This window comes from Anabrus simplex, chromosome 1, assembly GCF_040414725.1.
Source record: "Anabrus simplex isolate iqAnaSimp1 chromosome 1, ASM4041472v1, whole genome shotgun sequence".
NCBI lineage: Eukaryota > Metazoa > Arthropoda > Insecta > Orthoptera > Tettigoniidae > Anabrus > Anabrus simplex.
The window spans coordinates 207,486,680-207,507,362 of NC_090265.1; the positions used below are offsets into that span (position 1 = coordinate 207,486,680).

A 20,683-nucleotide genomic window follows, 5' to 3' on the forward strand; every position below is an offset into this window, starting at 1 on the left:
AGAATTCATCTTATTACGGGCCCCATCTTCACTGGCCTATACGGCGTCAACTCGAAAGACCTGAACAAAGCCCCTTCGGTGGCCATACGCCATTATTATTATTATTATTATTATTATTATTATTATTATTATTATTATTATTATTATTATTATTATTATTATTATTATTAAGTTACGGCTAAGTTGTTCTGAATTTTGTGCAAGAAGTCACTGCTTACTTACAGAATACCACTGATAAACACTGAAATCTAATAATAATAATAATAATAATAATAATAATAATAATAATAATAATAATAATAATAATAATAATAATAATAATAATAGTAATAACAATCTCCCAACGATTAGGCAACCTAAGAACGTCGTCTGGTTGCTTTCACTTTGATCCCCACTTTGCGCGTTCGGGAGCGTCCGCTGGGATAACTCTCGCCATGAATACAGTCATGTAGCGTGCCGAGTCGTCGTTTCCTTGGTCATCATCGTGGCCTGCGACTTGAAGAATTCAAATCCAGTATCGTCCTTGCTACTGAATTACTATCGCTGTGCAGTTCATGCCCATAATGTAATCGAGTTTCTCAGCGATTGGTTACGAACATTTTAGGTAAGAATCATCAGGCAATAAAACAAGCTGGATTTCGAGGTAATTTTTCAACAATGCTTGCCATCTCTGAAGTTGTCATCCAAAGTAATCGAGAACTACTATACAAGGAATTCGACTAAAACCATTATCTAGCAAACGTCGACTATAACTTGGCCTTTTCTTTATAATATATATTTTGCGTGCTTTGGCCACGCAAGGGATTCATCAAAATCACGCAATTAACCTAGAGTTAAAGCTGACGTTCAGTCCGTTGGAAGATCTTTTAGAATTGGTGGGGGAGTTCGTCAAGGACACCCCAAGTTAGCTATGCTGTTAATAATTAGAGGATGTTTTCCCGAGAACGGAAAAGAATGGAATGAGTAGAGTATCGGCATTTACAGTAAAGCTCTTACGTTCGTATAGGTCATTGTCATTTTCTCGGAGAGCCAACGGAAACTTACATTGATGGTAGCCAGCAAAGAATATTATAGGAAACTAATTGAGCATAGTAAGAAAGTTCGATGTTCGGCCCCGCGGTGTCACCCGGCGGCCCCGGGTTCGTTTCCTGGCCGGGTCAGGGGCTTTTATTTGTAATGATTAATATCCCTAGCCTGGGGACTGGGTATTTGCGACGTCCTTAATCTTCCTTTCCCCACACACAACATTCCACACTACCGCTATTACAATTACACGCAGGTTCATACAATGAAATGAAACGGCGTATGGCTTTTAGTGCCGGGAGTGTCCGAGGACATGTTCGGCTCGCCAGGTGCAGGTCTTTTGATTTGACACCCGTAGGTGACCTGCGCGTCGTGATGAGGATGAAATGATGATGAAGACGACACATACTCCCAGCCCTCGAGCCGGCGAAATTAACCAATGATGGTTAAAATTCCCGACCCTACCGGGAATCGAACCCGGGACCCTCTGACCAAAGGCCAGCACGCTAACCATATAGCCATGGAGCCGGACGGTTCATACAATATGGTGCCAGTACGGGCAAAAGATCCACTTGGGTCGACGCCCCGAACAAATAGCATTTTGTTGGCTTTTTTTTAAAACCTCGTATGTCCCAATGCTTTTCCTGCCCACTATATTCCTGAAGACTGGTCACGCTGACAGAGCCACATATTTATATGCAGTCCATCAAAACAATTTTCGTTGAGTTCATTTTCCTATGCTGTTGTGTAAAGGAAAAGGAACCTTAAATACATTATTCCGTAGGAGTGCATAAATTCGCCATGCAAACACCATCCCGACAATACGGTACGGTAAGGTCCATTATTCTGATGGGCTGCATGTGGCTGGGAGGCGTGACCAGTCGTAAGGAATTTAACGGGTAGGAAGAGCGTGGGGACATGCGAGGTTTTAAAAGAATGACGTCGCTTTTTAAAATTAGAAAAAGCAAGTGGGACTGAATACTAAAGGAACAAGGACTAAGCTCATGACCAACAGCTTGAAGAAACAAATTGAGATCAAAAATAACAACTGTGGTCAATATGTAGAAAGTTATCAAAAACATACACTATACAGGTTTGTTAGTTCCATTTCTTCACGACCGGGCAAGTTGGGCGTGCGGTTAGGGGTGCGCAGCAGTTAACTCGCATCCGGGAGATAGTGGGTTCGAACTCCACTGTCGGCAGCTCTGAAGATGGTTTTCCGCGGTTTCCCATTTTCACACCAGGCAAATGCTGGGGCTGTACCATAATTAAGGCCACGGTCGATTCCTTCCCCTTCCTAGGCCTTTCCTGTCCCATCATCGCCATAAGACCTATCTGTGTCGGTGCGACGTAAAGCAAATAGCATTTCTTCAGGCCGAACAAAGAGACCAGAACGAAGATGGGAATATATATTTTTTTCTTTTCTGCTATTGGTTTTACGTCGCACCGACACAGACAGGTCTAATGTAGATGATGGGATAGGAAAGGGCTAGAAGCGGGAAAGAAACGGCCGTGGCCTTCATTAAGGTACAGCCCACAACATTTACCTGGTGTAAAAATGGGAAACCACGGAAAAACATCTTCAAGGCTTCCTACAGTGTGGCTCGATCCCACTATCTCCCAGATGCAAGCTCACAGCTGCGCGCCCCTAACCGCACGGCCAATTCACCCGGTGGGGAAATAGCCTACTTGGTGTATTACTGGTTACTGAGCTTAATCCTCAAAAATGGTTCCTTTGAACACAGAAAGGGGGACTTTCAATAGATCTGTCCTGGTTGTTTTTGGAAATGGTTCTTAACAAACCGAGAGTTATATAAACTGAGAGATCTCAGAAAAGAATGCTAGGAAGTTTGCCAGGCATATTTATGAAGTACCATGTACGATACACTGAAATAAGTCGCAATATGGGAGTAAAGAATGTTGGAAGCGAGATCTTTCCAGGCAAAACACTGAAGTAGTTTAGACTTCTTTTATCTCTGATTATATAAAGGGAAAGCTTGTAGTTTTACGTGACCTTTGAAATCGTGAGTGTAATAATAATAATAATAATAATAATAATAATAATAATAATAATAATAATAATAATAATAATAATAATAATAATAATAATAATAATGTACAGGTGCAGCAAAGCTAAGGCAGCGAGCTCTGAGTTGCAATGAAACTGTATTCTGTAAGACTGAAGACAACGAAACTATCTTTACACCAGTCGATTTTCAGACCGCTTTACTGTACGGGATTGAAAGTTAGGTTGACTCAGGATATCTTATTGGTAAGTTAGAAGTGACAGACAAAAATATCGAGAATGATCGGTGGTAGAAACAGGTGGGAACAATGAAAGGACAGTATTCAGAATGAGGAGACAAATGCCAAGTTAGAAATGAAGTCGATGGATGACGGGATACTCATAAACCGGTTGGGTGGGGGGTGATATGAGGCGAAAGGAGGAGGATAGGCCTAGGTTACCTGAAACGATAATGGAATCCACTATGCAGGGTACGAGAAGTAGAGGGAGACCAAGGCGAGATGGTTAGACTCAGTTTGTAATGATTTAAAATAAGTGGAAGTAGAAGAATTACAAATAGCGGTTTCCAGAGGCGATTAATGCCATTGCCGGCAAGACCTATAACTCACAGTGCTTTATGTCTTCTGCTTTGAGCTAGAGCAATATTGTGTTACTTTCATTGATCTGTCTCAGTCTTTTCCTCGTCTTTGACAATATGAAAGTGACCGAGGTAGTCTCTGGTACTAATAACGCCATTCCTTATGCGGCAAGTCCTTGCAATGAATGGTTCGAAAATATTGCTCGTAGGGTCGGTAGGTGCATGCTTTTCAATGGGCTTGGCAGACTGATACGTAATAGCAACGTCTGGGTCAGTGAGGAAAGCAATGGGAAACTACCTCACTTCTCATTTCCCTAGTAAGCCTCTTCAGTGCTGCCTAGGCAATCTATGACAGCTAATGGTCGAGCTGTTGAGGAACCAACCAGCCATCGGGCTGAGAACTGAACATACATAGGCGTTTTGTTAGTTCACAGAACCTTGCAAACTGAACGCTGAAAAGTATAAGAATCTGTAATTAAAATGTATGTAGATGTATAATAATAATAATAATAATAATAATAATAATAATAATAATAATAATAATAATAATAATAATAATAATAATAATATTAATAATAATAATAATAATAATAATAATAATAATAATAATATTGAAACAAAGAAAGAAAGAAAGAAAGAAAGAAAGAAAGAAAGAAAGAAAGGACTCGAAATGGAATCCTCCTCAACGGATAAACTAGTTTAGAAGACGTTCACGGAGTAGATCACGTGACTTGCGGCAGTTTGAACTGTTTTTGTGCAGTCTCATCTCCAGAGTGTGTAAGAGAAAAGAATGAACTCTCTCCAGAACCTCAGGTGCAATCCCTGTTATACAGCTGGTGAAATGGCTCTGCGTTTGTGAAAACAAAACTTACCTTTTAGGATCCGAAGCACCTATGCCAAAAGTGTGATAATTCATGCCATAATATGGTCTTCCATTATCCCCCACTCGCCTCACCCCTCTAATTCCCACGAAGCCTACTTAAGCCCCATTAATCATTCGGATGTTACTATCAGATAAATGCAACTCGGGGAGGGGTCAGGAACGTTGGGAGGGGACAGGGATCTTGTTAGAGCAGGGGATGTCACTGCCAACAAATTGCTAACGGACCAATGAGCTCCACGCTTACAAACCAGAAAAAAAAAAAGGAGGAAAGAATGAAAGGTAGCTTACCCGGGCAAGAAGAGGGGAAGGAAAATATGTGGTGTGGGCGAACACACAAGAGTGGAATGTACGTTTCATTTCGGTGGTTGGGGTTTCATGCTGTATCAGTAGTAAATAGAACCATTATGTTTTCAAAGTACAAAGTATTGTCGTTACAGTTGTATTAATACCGGCGTGGCGAAGTAACACTTTGGATCCCCCCAGTAGTTGGGTACAGATATTTGTGACTTAGCTTTTAAGGCGAGCAGCCTGACTGGTCAGTGACTTTGTTGTACTAGGTCGGATCCGATACCGTTACGACCCATTCTAGAAATATCCGTTAAGTTAAACTTGAAGTGGCCAGAAAAGAACATGGGGTACAACAATTTATTAGTAAAGGCCTGTGGATGGTATAAGTCATTCCTTGACGAATTTCAGGATCCTGTGCAAAATCTTGAGTCAAATATCCGGAATAACTATATTTCAAAGAGGAAAAAAAAATCTGAATCAATTTTCCCAAATGTCAATAAGCGCGAGAATAGGATATGAAATAGCAAAGTCTTCCCCATACAGGCAATGAAGGCCCTTGGAGGGGTGGAAGGTAAAGGCTTCCACTATCCTTAACCTCGGCACCTTGTGGGGTAGAGTGGTTAGCTCTACGCCCGGCCGCATTTTCCCGCAGGAATTAACCTGGTACTCATTTTTTGTGTAGGACATGTGCACATACGGAAGTGGAAATCTCATTTCTTAAAATTTTCGACTTTCTGACAGAGAATCGAACCCACGTCCTTCGGGTGAACCCAACACGCCTTTACCGCCTCGGCCAGGTAGCCCCTATAGGATGTGAAATGTCAATACTTTTTCAGTGACTGCATATGAATACCTTAATTAATACAATTTCGTATTTCCCTTCTCAAGTAATGGTAGTCTATCCCTAAATTCATTTTGTCATAGAAGGGCTAATTGGCAAGCAAATAAACTTTTATTTCCAGGAACTGTTTTAAAATTGAAATAAACAGAGGCAACCTTGACCTTCTGCTTCCTGAGGATATTAATTACGTGAGTGTTAACGTCGTGGTAATACCCACGGGACTTCCAGTTTGACGTGGTTTTCGAACCACAAGGACATTTCAAGAATTCCACTCGAATTGGCCAATATTGGAATCGTCCAGTAAAGGTGATATAATATTTGGTTGCAAATCAATAGGCCTCTGTAACATAAAAAATTCGACCCTAACTGAATATTCTGTTTTTGACCAACAACCACGGCAGCGTAGGTCTTGCCCAGGCATATGGAAGAGAAAATGATGTTACTTTCATTCATCTGTTTCTCAGTCTTAACCTTGCTTCTGTTAAAATGAAAGTGACTGAGAATAGGGCACCTTGTGCGGTAGAGTGGTTAGCTCTACGCCCGGCCGCCTTTGCCCCCAGGAATTAACCTGGTACTCATTTTTGGTGTAGGCTGAGTGAACCTCAGGGCCATGTGCACCTCCGGAAGTGGAAAACTTATTTCTTAATTTTTTCTACTTTCTGACGGGGAATCGAACCCACGTCCTTCGGGTGAACAGAACACGCCTTCCTGTTTTCTTCGTAACTGCGAGTATTTGCAATTTATTTTACATCGTACCAACAGAGACGAAAGGATAGGACTGGAAAAGAAGCAACATTGGTCTCAATTAACGTACAACCTGGTGTGAAAATCGGAAACAACAGATAACTATCTTTAGAGGTGCCGACAACATATTTCGAACGCAGAATCTTCTGAATACAAGCTGAAATATACGTAACCCAAACCGGGTAGCCACCCGTTTGGTGCAACACCATTCCTTCTGCAGCCGGTCCCTGTTACGAATGTTGTGGAAGTGTTGCTCGGTTGGTGTATGTTTTTCGTCGGGCTTGGCAGGCTGATACTTGACAGGAGTGTCTGGTTAGATGAGAAAAGCAACGGGAAAACAACCGCACTCCTCTTTCCCTGGTACACCTCTTCAGTGAAGCGCAGGCTAACTATGACATTTGATGGTGGATCTGGTAGGTGTATAATAAAATTTCTGGCTGTGAACTCAACAATATGCCTATTCAGCCTTCATTCTGGACAATCATAGGCCAGCTTCGGCAACTAACGCGATGAGTGAGTGTGTTTTTGAGTTATTTGATTTCGAGCATTTTGATTCGGTAAACTATACGGGAAAATGGCTGTGAGAAAATAGCGAGGAATAAATAAAAATGCAAATCAGTTTCATTGATGATAGTCCTATTTTCTCCGATTTTTCACAACAAATTTATTGTTGCTTTTAATTTATGTCCAACTAGTCATTAATTCTCCTTCATATCCATATTTCTAATGCTTCTAATCTTCTCACAAACGTCCTCCGTGTTCCTAGGCTGATATTTTTGTTGTCCAGGAACTGCCTTTTCAAGAAGAAATTTTATTGACCGAAAACTGCAATGGTAGTTAGTGTGATATAATTTATTTATTTATTTATTTATTTATTTATTTATTTATTTATTTATTTATTTATTTATTTATTTATTTATTTATTTATTTATTTATTCTTCACATACATTTTCAGTTTTCTGTCATCTAATCTTCCTTCTAAAAGATTGACCATTCTGCAAACATTTCTCATATTAAATTTGATGCACATTATATCGTCGCTTCACCGGTAAAACGTTGTATCCCACTATACTCTTCCTATCCATTATTCTCCTTAAGATTGGTCACGCCTCCCATCCACATAGTATGGATACGCAGTCCATCAGAACAATGTCCGTTGTGTTCGTTTTCCTATGTGGACGATTAAACGAAAATGAACCTTACATGCATTGTACACTAGGAGTGTGTAAATACGTAATGCAAACGTGCATTCGTACAGTACGGTACTGTAAGGTTCATTTTCCTTTACACATCGGCACAGGAAAATGAACACAACGGACATTGTTCTGATGGACTGCATATCCATGCGTGGCTGGGAGGCGTGACCAGTCTTAAGGAGAATAATTGATAGGAAGAGCTTGTGGAATACAACTTTTTACCGGTCGAGCGACGATATGTAAGTAAATTTCTTGAGAAGGAACGTGTTAGCTACTACGTTTTCTCCCAAACAAGCTTGAATTAGAGTGTGTTCTATGGTGGAATTATCAGGTAAATGGACACGTGAACAGTGTACAACTATAACCCCTACCCCAAAGAGAAGCCCAAAATGAGCCAGCGTGACTCTAGCAATCCTATAGATAAATGGAACAAGCCGAAACTGAAACACATTTTTAATTGAAGTAGGCCTATATTTGTACGTTCACATTTCCTAAGAATGTGCAACTCTCTTCTATTCCACCTTCCACAGCATTATATTTTTAACTATATATCATCCCCACTGCCAATTTTAAATCTCTGGTAGGTCTAGTGACCGAAATCCGATCTCCAAGGACGGGAGCTACTAAAATGTTAGCCATTACACTGTGGACAGTTTTGAAATTAAACACAACTGAAAGAGTTAAGTAAACTTTTTTTTTCTTTAAAAAATGAATGTGATACATTGTTCGTTGAAATTTACTGCAATGGTATTAAATACGGCCTGCCCCATGGTGTAAGGGTGGCGTGCCTGCCGCTTACCCGGAGGCCCCGGGTTCGATTCCCGGCCAGGTCAGGGATCTTTACCTGGATCTGAAGGCTGGTTTCGAGGTCCACTCAGCCTACGTGATTAGAACTGAGGAGCTATCTGACGGTGAGATAGCTGCCTCGGTCTAGAAAGCCAAGAATATCGGCCGAGAGGATTCGTCGTGCTGAACACACGACACCTCGTAATCTGCAGGCCTTCGTGCTGAGGAGCGGTCGCTTGGTAGGCCAAGGCCCTTCAAGGGCTGTAGTGTCATGGGGTTTGGTATTTAATACTGCATTTCAGAACACCTGTAAATTCGAGATGTCTCTTTTCCTAAACATCTCTTTAGTTCAGTTTTTGTCTTTACCTACGTTCTCAGATGTTCATGTACCCCTAGGCTTATATAACAGTCTTCATGAATTCATGTTACTATCTTCAGTATAGATTAGCTAAATATTAGTATAGTCCTTTTATACCCTGCCCACACATTTGTGTAAATAAGGAATATATTTCTTTCTGGGTTGATATTTCCCTCTATACAGTTGAAACCTGTACCACAGTCATGTTTGTGTAGGATGTAAACTCTCTCGATTTCAACTGGTTAATGTTCCGATAATAACGCTGGAGTTGCAGAATTTTGTTGTGAAATGTTGACGTGTATCTTTCCCTTTCAAGGGATGCAAATGGCTCAGAAATTTTCATGAAGCAGAATCTGCAATCTATGCCATTTAAGTTTTTAAATGCTTAAAATAGTGATTTGTAAATCTCGTGAAGTGAAGTTGTGTGTCACCATTAAAATTGAAAGACTTGAGGTAATATATATCATTAAAATGTTAAAATATTGTGAAATTACAGGTAAAATTACGCTATTATAAATAGAAAGAATTTAAGTAAAATTAACGGCTACTACACATATGTCACAAATTTGTAGGTAGTAAATTTGTCTAAAATAAATGCTAAAAATCAGTACTTTTCCTGCAGTTTTTTATTATTTTCATGGATGAAAAAGTATGTGACAGAATTTTTTGAAAAAATTGTACCCTCGTGTCTGAAAGGGATAGAGAAACCTGCCCATAACGGAATCTGTATTCATCGGAAATCCGAGAATAACATATACAGCCCATGGTCTGATGAAATTTTCTGTAAACTAAATATACAGTTTAATTGGAATTAGAAGAACATACACATGCGGGAAATGAACACACTGCCCTCTGTGCATAAAGGAAAGTGGGTTACAAATATTACAGGGTATTGGAATGCATTGCCCAATCCTTCTTTCAATAAATTTCTTACAGGAGAGAATAATGCCTTACAGCCAAGAGATCTGGGAAGTAATATGCTAGGTGTGAAAATGGGGAACAATGTAAAACCATATTCAGAGCTTCCGACAGTGGGGTTGAAACTCACTACCTAACGAATACAAGCTCCAGCCAAACCACTTAGCCAATTCGCTCAGTCTTTGTTTCTTATTCCGATATTTCCTGACTCGGCAATATATCTTACATAACCTTTGTACTTGTTTTTTGGTTAGTCAGACTTATGCTGTTTACAAATTTGGCCTCATGCTAATGGGAGTTCATCGGGACATGGTTCGTAGTTCAGAGTTGATCGGGAAATTTTATTTAAGACTTCATCTCCCAGTCTGATATTTTCTGGCTCTATCCCTTCGGACTTCTTTTCGCTCATGGCAGATTTAACTTGTTTGCAGAATTAAAATAAATGAGACTTCACTTGTGGTTGATCGAGGCACTTCCTTAAGACTCTAAGTCTGATATTTCCTAACTCGGTAACATGTTATTTTCCTTTCCGACTTTTTCCCTCCTGCCATTGTTTTAAAATGAATACCTACGGGAGTTCCTCTGTGGTTGCTGGTTGCTCTAGGTACTTTAAAGAATTTCCTAGTATTATATACGGGACCCCTTATTTCATTTCAGACATTTTCTTCAGCCCAGGTAGACTAATCTTTATGAAAATTATTAATATTGAAGGAACCACAGATTTCCCGAACAGTCGTTAATGAAAGTAGATATTCCAATAAAACAGTTTCTGTGGAACTTCATTTAACTGATTAGTTTCGGGTTAAGTTATGCATCTCACCTCTTTATTTAAGAACCAACCAAAGTAGGCATTAATTTCACACAAAGTTAAGTTAAAAACTCAGTTTGTTGCTATATATACATTTTATGATTCATCTTTACTAGATTACGACTGTGGATTTCGCCTTGAAGTTCACTCAAATCCTCTGCACGTTTTTAACGAGGCTTGACATTCCTCTCCTCCCCTCCAGTATCATCAAATAGATTGCCACTCCAGATTTAAAATCAACACCACATTTGCACAAGTAGTGTTCTCCGTTCTCCTATCTTTTGATTTCCTTTTATGTTTTTGTGTTAACGTAATTGTGCAGATAGAGGAGACTATGGACATCCCTAGGATGCAGTAGTTACGGCTAAACGACATCCATATTTTCCGTTTGTAGCTGCACTAAGAGGGGGAGGAAACGGGACAAGAAAAGGGGGAAGAAGAGAAAGACAACACTAAGATAATAAAAATGTTTATGTGTCTCTTTCTGTCACACACGACCCTCCATAGTCGCATCTCACTCATTCAATCTGTGAGTGTGAAGCCGGAGAGCAGGGCAAGGCGCGCTTTCAGTGCACTCCTCACTGCCAAAGTTCTCGCAAGGCAACTCATTCACTCTTCGCGAAACGGACCGCTCTCTGCAACTTGGACAGCTGTAAGTAAATAACTATGCACGTAAGATTTCGAAGTTACGGCGTACCTTAGCACTCAAATGATATTACACAAAACCATATAAAAATATATTGTTTAATCTCAAGGGAACCCTTTATTACGTAACTGCGTGCTCGCGAATTATTGGAAATGGGTTACGTCATATCAGGAAGTTGACAATTTATCGGAGCTTCAAATATATTAATACCCATAATCAGTTACCTGAACGGTCATTGTTACCTTTTAGTTAAGATACTAACAATATTTTTCTACAAAGTTGTGTTTCAAAGGAAATATCAAAATATTAAAGAAAATAACACGTTAGAAGTAGGTATATTTTAAGGAGAGATATGATTGCTCAAACTGCCAATCATCGTATCAATAATTACATGACGAAATTCTGGGACACGTATGCCAATACATTTTCATGGTATAGTATTCTCAGAAAATAAAGTAGTATTAATTTATAAATAGATTTATTTTAATATCACATCTGGCAAATCTAACTTGTTTCCTATTAGCCTACACTACTATTAATGTATAGGATTACAATGCATAAGTTGTCTCATATAAATGCGCGCGCGCGCGCGCGCGCGTGTATGTGTGTGTGTGTGTGTGTGTACTTTTGTAGCAGACTCCCTTATAGACTTCCCTAAACAGAAATGAATTAATGTGTGCACATACTCACGAATAATATTATGCTGGAGGACTAAAATGTAATGTTTAATGTTTCTAAAGGAGGGGGTGAAGGTTCCATATTTTCTTGAGATAGTCACGGATAACAGTACCCAGAACGTGGCTTGAAGTGAATTATTGTCCTTGCTTGTTCTTTAAACCTGATATTTTTTATGTTCACTTTTTGAAGAATATTCACATTCGTGGGGTACATTTAGAGTATTCGAGTTCCATCGGCTTTTTCTGTTTCAGTAAAGCCTTTGAACTCAGCGTCAAAAATAATTTAACGTCCTTGCAGTTTTGATTTCAGATAAAACTACACCTCCTCCTGTGGCTTATTATCAGAAAAACAACAATCGTGTAAAGCAGCAAGATTTATTTATTTATTTATTTATTTGTTTATTTATTTATTTATTTATTTATTTATTTATTTATTGTACAGCGTTTAGTATCCGAATGGTAGGAGAACATGCTCGGCTTATCCGTTGCAGGATTTTATATTTGACTCCCATGGGAGACTTGCGCGCCTGGGCTTAACCTGCCTACTTTCTATCCACTCTTTTCTTTCCTCTTTACATTCAACTTAAACATTATATACATTATGTCTCTCCTTCATCATGTAATTAATAAGAGTAGTGTACCAGACTGCGTCACATTATACTGCGCTGGAACTTAAACCCAATGTGGTGGCTTCGATCCAAGCTCAGTTCTGGTGGTATTTCATGGTGTTCAATTACGCCAGCCTGGTGTCGATAGGTTTCCAATAGCTCGGAATCTCATTAAACCACAAAAGCAGTTAGTGTGACGTCTCTCTCTCTCTCCCTCTGTGTGTGTGTGTGTGTCTGTGTTATCAGAACGCGTGTTACCGATCAGCAATATGATATAATTGTGAGGAATTTCTCGTTTTAACGAAAATAAGGAAACCACCCATAGACGTAGGTGTTATAGTAAAGCACGTGAAAGTAAGAATCTTCTTGTTTATGTATCAGCGTCGTAATTTCACACATCATTGTTCCAGGCATGTAACTATAGACCTGCTATTCCTCCTTATAAACTACTTTTTGCAAAAGAAATAACGTTTTTGTATAATTTTACCTCTTTTCCCCTTTCGGAAACTAATAGAACTTACCTTATATGTTTTTAAAATGCTTTTAAGGAACAGAAATGGTTTGTCTACAGTTCCACGCGTGGGTCATATTTAAATGAAATTAAGGAATTCATTTTCAGGAAAATTTTCTGTAGCTGCGTAGTTCAGTTATTGAGGGCAACATTCGCGTTTTAAATATTGCATCATATGGGAATAAAGAGCCCTTGTTTCATGTCGAGAGATTGTCACTTTTCTCTCTCTGCATAGCAAAAAAAAAAAAAAAAAACACATGAAATTTAAAATACCATAGCCTTCACTCTTCTTAATTTCATGGTTTTCTATTTTTTTGCATTTCTCTTCCAAAGTTCATCCTAAATGTCTGTGCTGTACATATGCTTCCTGTCTTCTTCACTTGCATATTAATCTACTAACTTTCCATCTTCTTATATGCATATCAACCCGTCTTCCTATTTCTGTCTTTGTCCCACTTTCTCACTTTGCTATAAAGCGGAGATCTGCTCTTCCAGCTAGCCCAACCCATTTAGAACCATGGCCACTCCTCTTTCCCCCCACAGCTCACTTTGCACACATATACACACTCACATACACGTATATACATTCGCAAAGGGTAAGGGAGGGGAAGTATATCCTAAAAACTACCATCATCACAATCCCCTCTCTGCCACCCCTCCAGAAACACGTTATATCAACCGAGCGGACCAACCAACCCTCCTCTTTCATACAACAGGGTTACACCAACCCCCGCCCGGTTTTGCGTTTGTGCACAACATATAGTGAAGATCCCCTTGCACCCCCTCTCAATCTTTTTGTTTAAAAAAAGGAAAGAGCCCGTATAGTTCTCATTCCTGCCTTGCAGGGCTTGCAGAGATACCGCCGAAGAAGAGGTGGCGGAGGAGGAGGGGGTTGTTGAAACGAACGAGCCTCGGGTCGAAGTGTGGTGGGGGGTGGTGGTGGTTGCGTCGTCGCCTCCCCGACGGCGTCCTGGGCAGACGAGCAGCCATACATACTCGCTCACTCTGCGTCGAGATGCCTGGTAGACGCGCAGCGCCGCAGCTTCATTCTCTTCTCATCACTACAACTACCTGTCAGCATATGCAACATACAGTCTTCCCGGTAAGTCACTCGATTTTATGCTACACTTCAGTCAGAGCAACATAAATTCTAAATTTTTTCACAAAATTATACCTTATGTTTTGCAATTGCTAGCGCAGTCTGTCAACTGTTAACCTTGGATATAATTTGAAAATACACAATAGTCGTGTTTCGATGCTCCTTCCAAAGCATTATCAGTTGTTTTTGTTTATATAAAATTGTACATTTTTCAAATGTATTTTAAGAAAAATGTATGTTCTCTAATTTGTATATTATTGCAATTCTTCTTGTGGAAGGAAACAACAAAGTTAAACATTATGAAACATTTCTTGACCAAAAACTCCAATGAATGTTTTGGCACAATCAAATGAAATGGGGTCAAGGATTCTAAATCACACGTGAGGATGACAAATTTGTTCTCAGAATGTAGCCTACGCAATAGATTTTATTTTTTCTATTTTGATACGGAATATTACAGTAAAATCAGTATATCCTACGTAATCCTAGCCGGCGTCTTGCCTTTCATAATTAATACAACACTTCATCTTACTATATCATTATTCCATACACATTTGTTTCTTCTCGTTTAGAATTACCTAATAGCCCCTCATTTTATAATCACTGAAACTAATGAAGACAGGTTTCATACGTGATATATGAACAATTTTTACTCCCAGCTTCCCATTCCTTCACCTAACTTTCACTGTCAATGTTTTGGTATTTATAGGAAATCTGTGTGCATGTACAACTGTCAATGTGTCATAGGCAGCCATCTTGTGACGTCACATCAATTTTACGTGCGAAGACTATCACCTCATTATGACGGAACACCTCAGTATAACGTGAGGAGAGAGATAACTTTGTGAGAGTTTTGGTCTGAAAGTAAGACAGGAAATCATTTAAACCACAAATTTATATTACAGTAAACTGCTAAAACATAAAAATTATTTAAAATTATTTCGAATACAATTTTTTTCTGGCGGGAATTTAATTTAATTGCAAATTACGATGGGAAGAGACCGCTGTAATACAAGACAGCTTTAATTCCACCTACAGCTAAGCAAATATTAAATTTATTAGCATATTTCTCAAGCTCTTACTTTATTTATAAATATTTATTCCAGATTTATTGTTAGTATTGAGTCCATCAACAACATAAATGGAAATTTGTTCATTGTAAAAAAATATTTTTGAGGATATACCGAGTCTGATGGGAGAATTTAAAGAAAGAGTCAAATAGGCTACACTATCGCCACTTAGGATTATAAATCCATTTCTATATTTTTGCAACGGCTATGATAATAATTTTGAAGATAAATTTTGAACATTTTCCTTCCAGATATATCTTATCTATAGACTATATTTGCATAATATTCCATTAAATATATCCTCGCTGCCGGGACAAAACCTCCTATGTGAAATATTTTAGCTTAGAACACTGGCCGGTAAGGTGCTGTCATCTAAGGTGCAATATTGTGTGAAAATTGTCAAGGCATTCTCGCTCTTCATAATGTATGTGCTGCGGGTCAGTATATCTCCAAAAATATTATCACATAGGAGGTTTTGTCCCGGCAACGACGATATTTATCAATCACTGCTTTAATCAGAGATAAAATGAATATTTGCTATAAGTTATGTGATATTTTTCCTGGAGTATTATGGTACAAGTTTTCGTACAATGAACTAAGAATGAATATTTCGAAATATTTGATAATTATATTAGCACTATAGTATATAGACCTAATAATTTTATTCGATTTATACAACAATAATTTCTTACTTTGGCATAATGGTTGTCTTATGTCACAATTTGAAAATATAAAAAAATAGCATAGACCTAATCATTGTTATTTCCAACCACTAAAATAATTGTATGTAATTAATATACAAAACAATCGGATAAAATTTTGATAGGTGTTACATCGGTTGGGATATTCGCGTTATCTTCTTATATTCTTGTTAAAATCTCATAAAAAATATTTGTTTCCATATTCATTCGTGTAGAATTTAATGTTAAATTTCATGACTGTTCATTTCTAGAAAGGTATTATTCTGACTATAGATACATTTCGAAATGTCCTTTCATCTTATTAAGAAGGTGTACCTGGAAGAAATTCCTATTAAATAATTTCTGTAAGTGTATGATAATTGTCTTGTAGACCTATAAATTATTATGAAATCATTTCTTAACATTATGCAACAAGCCCTAAGAACTTTGTACTTTTGCGTTTCACCTTCACTCTGCCTTATATTTCTCAGCCCTTGACCTGAGATTTTTTGCTTCCATTCCTACCATCCCCTCTCCTTCTTTCCCTTTTTCTTTCTCCTTTCAGGGGCCATTATTGTATTGATTCTTGTGGGCTACAGCGTCGAAGTCACTGATAACAATAGAATACGTTCCATGGGTGTTTCCATCCCTTTTCAACCATGCCCAGTAAATCACAATTCTCAAAAGCTAAACCCTCGTGGCCGCCCTCCGGATCTCGGTCCATTCCCCACCCCCTTGCCTTCACCGATCTACTATACAACAGAATGTAGAGTTCCCCAGTGGGCCGGCAACCCAGCGGACGTGTCCAACATGGCCGCCAGAGACATCCCCCCTCGCCCCGCACCGCCTTTGCCATGTCGTTCTTTAAGGTAACCTTTTCAGCAGTGGGCAATGATCCTTGAGGGACATCATTCCCTCGCGGCACTTGATGCTGTGACCTGCGCTCGCGTGTTCGTGACCCACCAACAAAGCAACACAGGAAATTCCTTCTCTAATTGCTACATCAGTGCCTACATTATTCACCGAAGTGTAATACCCATAAAAGCGATGTTAAATAGAAATCCAATAAAAAGAAAACAAAACACTTCGTAACGATTATTCGCAAATAGGATTAATGTTATTTTTCTGACAATTCTTCCAGCTATTTTACAACATACGCCTGTATTGTTCTCCTAACTGAAGACTGGCCCAGCCTATTATAAAATTCATGCATACGGTCTATATTAAACAAATTCAAAAATTGATATCGTCGCTGGAAAGGTAAAAGGTATTCCACAAAGCTCTTCTTATTAATTATTCTCCTTAAGACTGGTCACGCCTCTCAGCCACGTATGGATATGCAATTCATCAGAACAAATTTTGTTGTGTTCATTTTCCTATGCCCATGTGTAAAGGAAAATGAACCTTACAGTACCGTACTGTAGGAATGTACGTTTGCATTACGTATTTACGCACCCCTAGTGTACAATGCATGTAAGGTTCATTCTCGTTTAATCGTTGACATAGGAAAACGAACACAACGGACATTGTTCTGATGGACTGCGCATCCATATGTGGCTGTGAGGCGTGACCAGTCTTAAGGAGAATAATTGATAGGAAGAGCTTTGTGGAATACAACCTTTTACCTTTCCAGCGACGATATGGAAATGAAAATTTTCCTGAAAATATTCCGTACTAGGATATACTGTATTAGCATAGCAGTACGGCAGCATTGTAGTGTGGAGAAGGTAAAATTACTTCATAATGTTATGCCAAATTTCTCTCACAGGCCTACCATCAAATCTCATGTTTTAAAAATATGTTGCAATAGGTATTCGATAATCTGAAGTAATTGTTCAGAAGAGAATTTCGATTTATGGATTCGCTGGAAATGCATAAATAATACATTATAAGATATTCATATTACAACATGGTATTAGAAATTATTGATATTACATAAATAAAGAGAATTTCAATCGAATTAAAACATAGAACACGGTGATGAAATAATAACAGAGACATTTGAATTATAGAAGCGATTTTGCTTACTATACTTTCTCAGTCATGCCTTTAGATGCACTAACAAGTTATAATTCGCTGTATTCTTAATAACTGTATATATCACGAGCAGCCCTATTTAGCATTCTGCATCCAGTAACATTTTATGACCTCCATTTGTACTGTTATTGAAGTACATTGTCAACAGGGTAGTTCCGTGATTATTGCGAACAAATACATTGAAATTTTAATGAGCATCACGCGATTTGTTTCTCTAGCACTTTATAGCTGCATCAAATACATGAGCTTACGTGAATTTATGAAGGAGGAAGTTCAGTTGTCTTCAAAATTATCAAGGTAACTATTACCTGGGAGAGCGTCGCCGAAAATGGTCTGGGTAATGGTGGTCATAATTACATCGTCGTTATAAGTTAAAGATAATAAGTGTATATTCCTTAATGACTTCTAATTATCAGACATTCGACACTTTGAGGTTTACATTTCAAGAGTTCTAATGTACATCTATTCACAGGTGACTTATTCTGTTCCCAATCACCTTAGATCATAGTCAATAATATAGGCGTTTTCTCTCATTCTGTTATCCTTTTCAACTTCATCACATACGAATCGAGTATTCCGATATGCGAGACTTTATTGGAGGCCCAGATTATTCGTAATAAATAAAAGTTGAAAGATTGCTAAATAATAATAAAATTCAGTATATAAAAGAAAAGTAACACTAAGTGAAAATCTCGTGGAAGAGCTCTCTTACTAATAACGGCTCTGATATCAACAATACTAACATTATTGATATTTAAAAACACTTTTTGTTACCGAAACTAGTTCCTCTTATGGGTAAGTGATAACAGACTGACATCGTTGTTGGCTTTACAACCGCCGTGGTTCGAAATACATGTAAAATTAGACGTTCATGACTATGATCACGATGTCAGCCGTCGCGTTAAACAGCAAGATTACTTGATTTTTATACCTTCATATGTCCCGACTCTTACTTGTTTGGACACTTAGTAACAAGTTACTGAAATAATGTAAAGGAAAATTACAATTTATCAAAGAGAATTACTTTTCTTCAGTTCGTATGATTCCACACAAAAGAATATAAAATCTAGTACTGTAGGCCTAACTCAGACCGTCTGAATATTAAGCAAAATGTTAATAATTATATCTGGAAATTAATTATATGTTATACTCATTAAGTAATTTAATATTTATACTTTTTTCTCAGAGCTCCTTTCCTTCACATGCTCAATAACTGAACCTGAAATGAACGTTCTTCTATGAATTTATCCATATTGTAACAAAGGGTGATACCGATCGAGTTGACCGTGTGGTTTGGGTTGCGAAGGTGTGAGTTTGTATTCGGTAGTGGTAGGTTCAAATCCCACCGTGGATATCCCTGAAGAGGTAACGCTCGGGGTGTACCTGAATTATGGCCACGTCCGCTACCATTCCAATCCTGTCATTTTTCCATCCTTGTGTCAATGCGATAAAAATAAAAATAATAAAAATAAAAATGAGAGATTCCATTTTGAGTCCGAGCGTTCCCAATAGCAAATAGATCCCGCAGTAAAGAATTAATTCTTGAAGTGTAAATAGAGTTCCAAAGTGACTTAGATCCCATATGTAGCATTAGCAGTCGTTAATGTTCATGGCCAGTTAGCAACATATGCACCTATTTCAAGTAAACAGATCAAGTCACTGACTGTGATACAACAGATAATCTGCAGCTAACGCATAATAAATGTGTAACAACCTCAGTAATTAGCAGTATATGTCTGCATGATGACAGTTATGATGATGGAGATTGCCACTTACAGGTGCCTAATATCAAAGGTAACACACAGACGCTCTCCCAAATCAAATTAATTAGTCTATTCTACGAAAATTATTAAAAAGGCTTGGCATTCTTCACTATATGCACGGCTTTAAATCCTCACAATACACCCCCTGCAAGTCCTGTGGCACTTTGAAATGGAATGGCGTACGGCTGTTAGTACTGACAAATATCCGAGGACTTCGTCTTGCCAGGTGCGGGTCTTCTGATTTGAAGCCCGTAGGCGACCTTCGCGTCGTTATGAGGATGAAGTGATGATAAAGACGACACACACCCAGTCTCCATGCCAGGTTAAAATTCCCGACCCTGTCGCGAATCGAACCCGGGACCCCTGTGACCAGAGGCAAGCACGCTAACCACTTAGGAATGGAGCCCGATTGCGGCACATTGACTTGCCAAGATGACTTCTTGCCATCCAGATAACTTGCATATATTAGAGGGCACGTGGTCAGATTGACGACATTCTCACCGTACGTCTCCTATCAAGCACCTCCTCAACTGGGCTCGTGAGAGTCACTAAATCCCGTTCATGTCCTAAGTACAGAATTAAAATTCTTCGACATGTAGGCTGGTGTTTATTTTGTGTAGCCTAGTTGGATGTGTTTGAAACATCGCGGTTAAAGTCCGGCTCCATGAAAATGGTTAGCGTGCTGGCCTTTGATCACAGGGGTCCCGGGTTCAATTCGCGGCAGGTTCGTGAATTTTAACCATCATTGGTTAATTCCGCTGGCACGGGGACTGGGTGTATGTGTCGTATTCATTATCATTTCATCTTTATCACCTCGCGTAGGTCGTCTACGGGATTCAAATCAGAAGACCTGCACTTGGCGAGCCCAACATGTCCTCGGACACACCTGCCTCTAAAAAAGCCATACGCCGTTTTTTTTCATCGCGGTGAAACCTCCATGTACTTTACGTGTTTCATCCAGGACAGTCTGTGTGCTGACTGTACTAGTTTGTGCATCTATAGCTGTTTGGACAAACCTTAATCAACACAAAATTCGTCTGCAGTTTAAGTGAAGAAACCACCTAAACGTAGACCAGCAGTGGGATATTAATTTATTTCTAGTATTCATGAAGCCAAGTCAACACCTTTAGAATTTTCAAAAACC

The 20,683-nt window shown here is 38.8% G+C and overlaps 2 long non-coding RNA genes across 4 annotated transcripts in view; one reads left to right on the forward strand and one right to left on the reverse strand.

Annotated features, from left to right (window-relative positions):
- The window catches only part of LOC136864000 (uncharacterized), a 351,682-nt gene that overhangs the window by 321,876 nt on the left and 9,123 nt on the right, over positions 1–20,683 (forward strand). For 2 of the 3 annotated variants that reach the window (XR_010859241.2, XR_010859238.2), the window contains one exon: positions 13,736–13,992. This is a non-coding gene — a long non-coding RNA (uncharacterized lncRNA). Of the gene's footprint in view, positions 1–10,989; positions 11,101–13,735; positions 13,993–20,683 lie in introns of those variants that run through there. The other variant, XR_010859240.2, reaches the window with a different exon arrangement.
- LOC136864012 (uncharacterized) overlaps positions 1–20,683 on the reverse strand; it is an 833,240-nt gene that overhangs the window by 177,412 nt on the left and 635,145 nt on the right. The window lies entirely within an intron of this gene.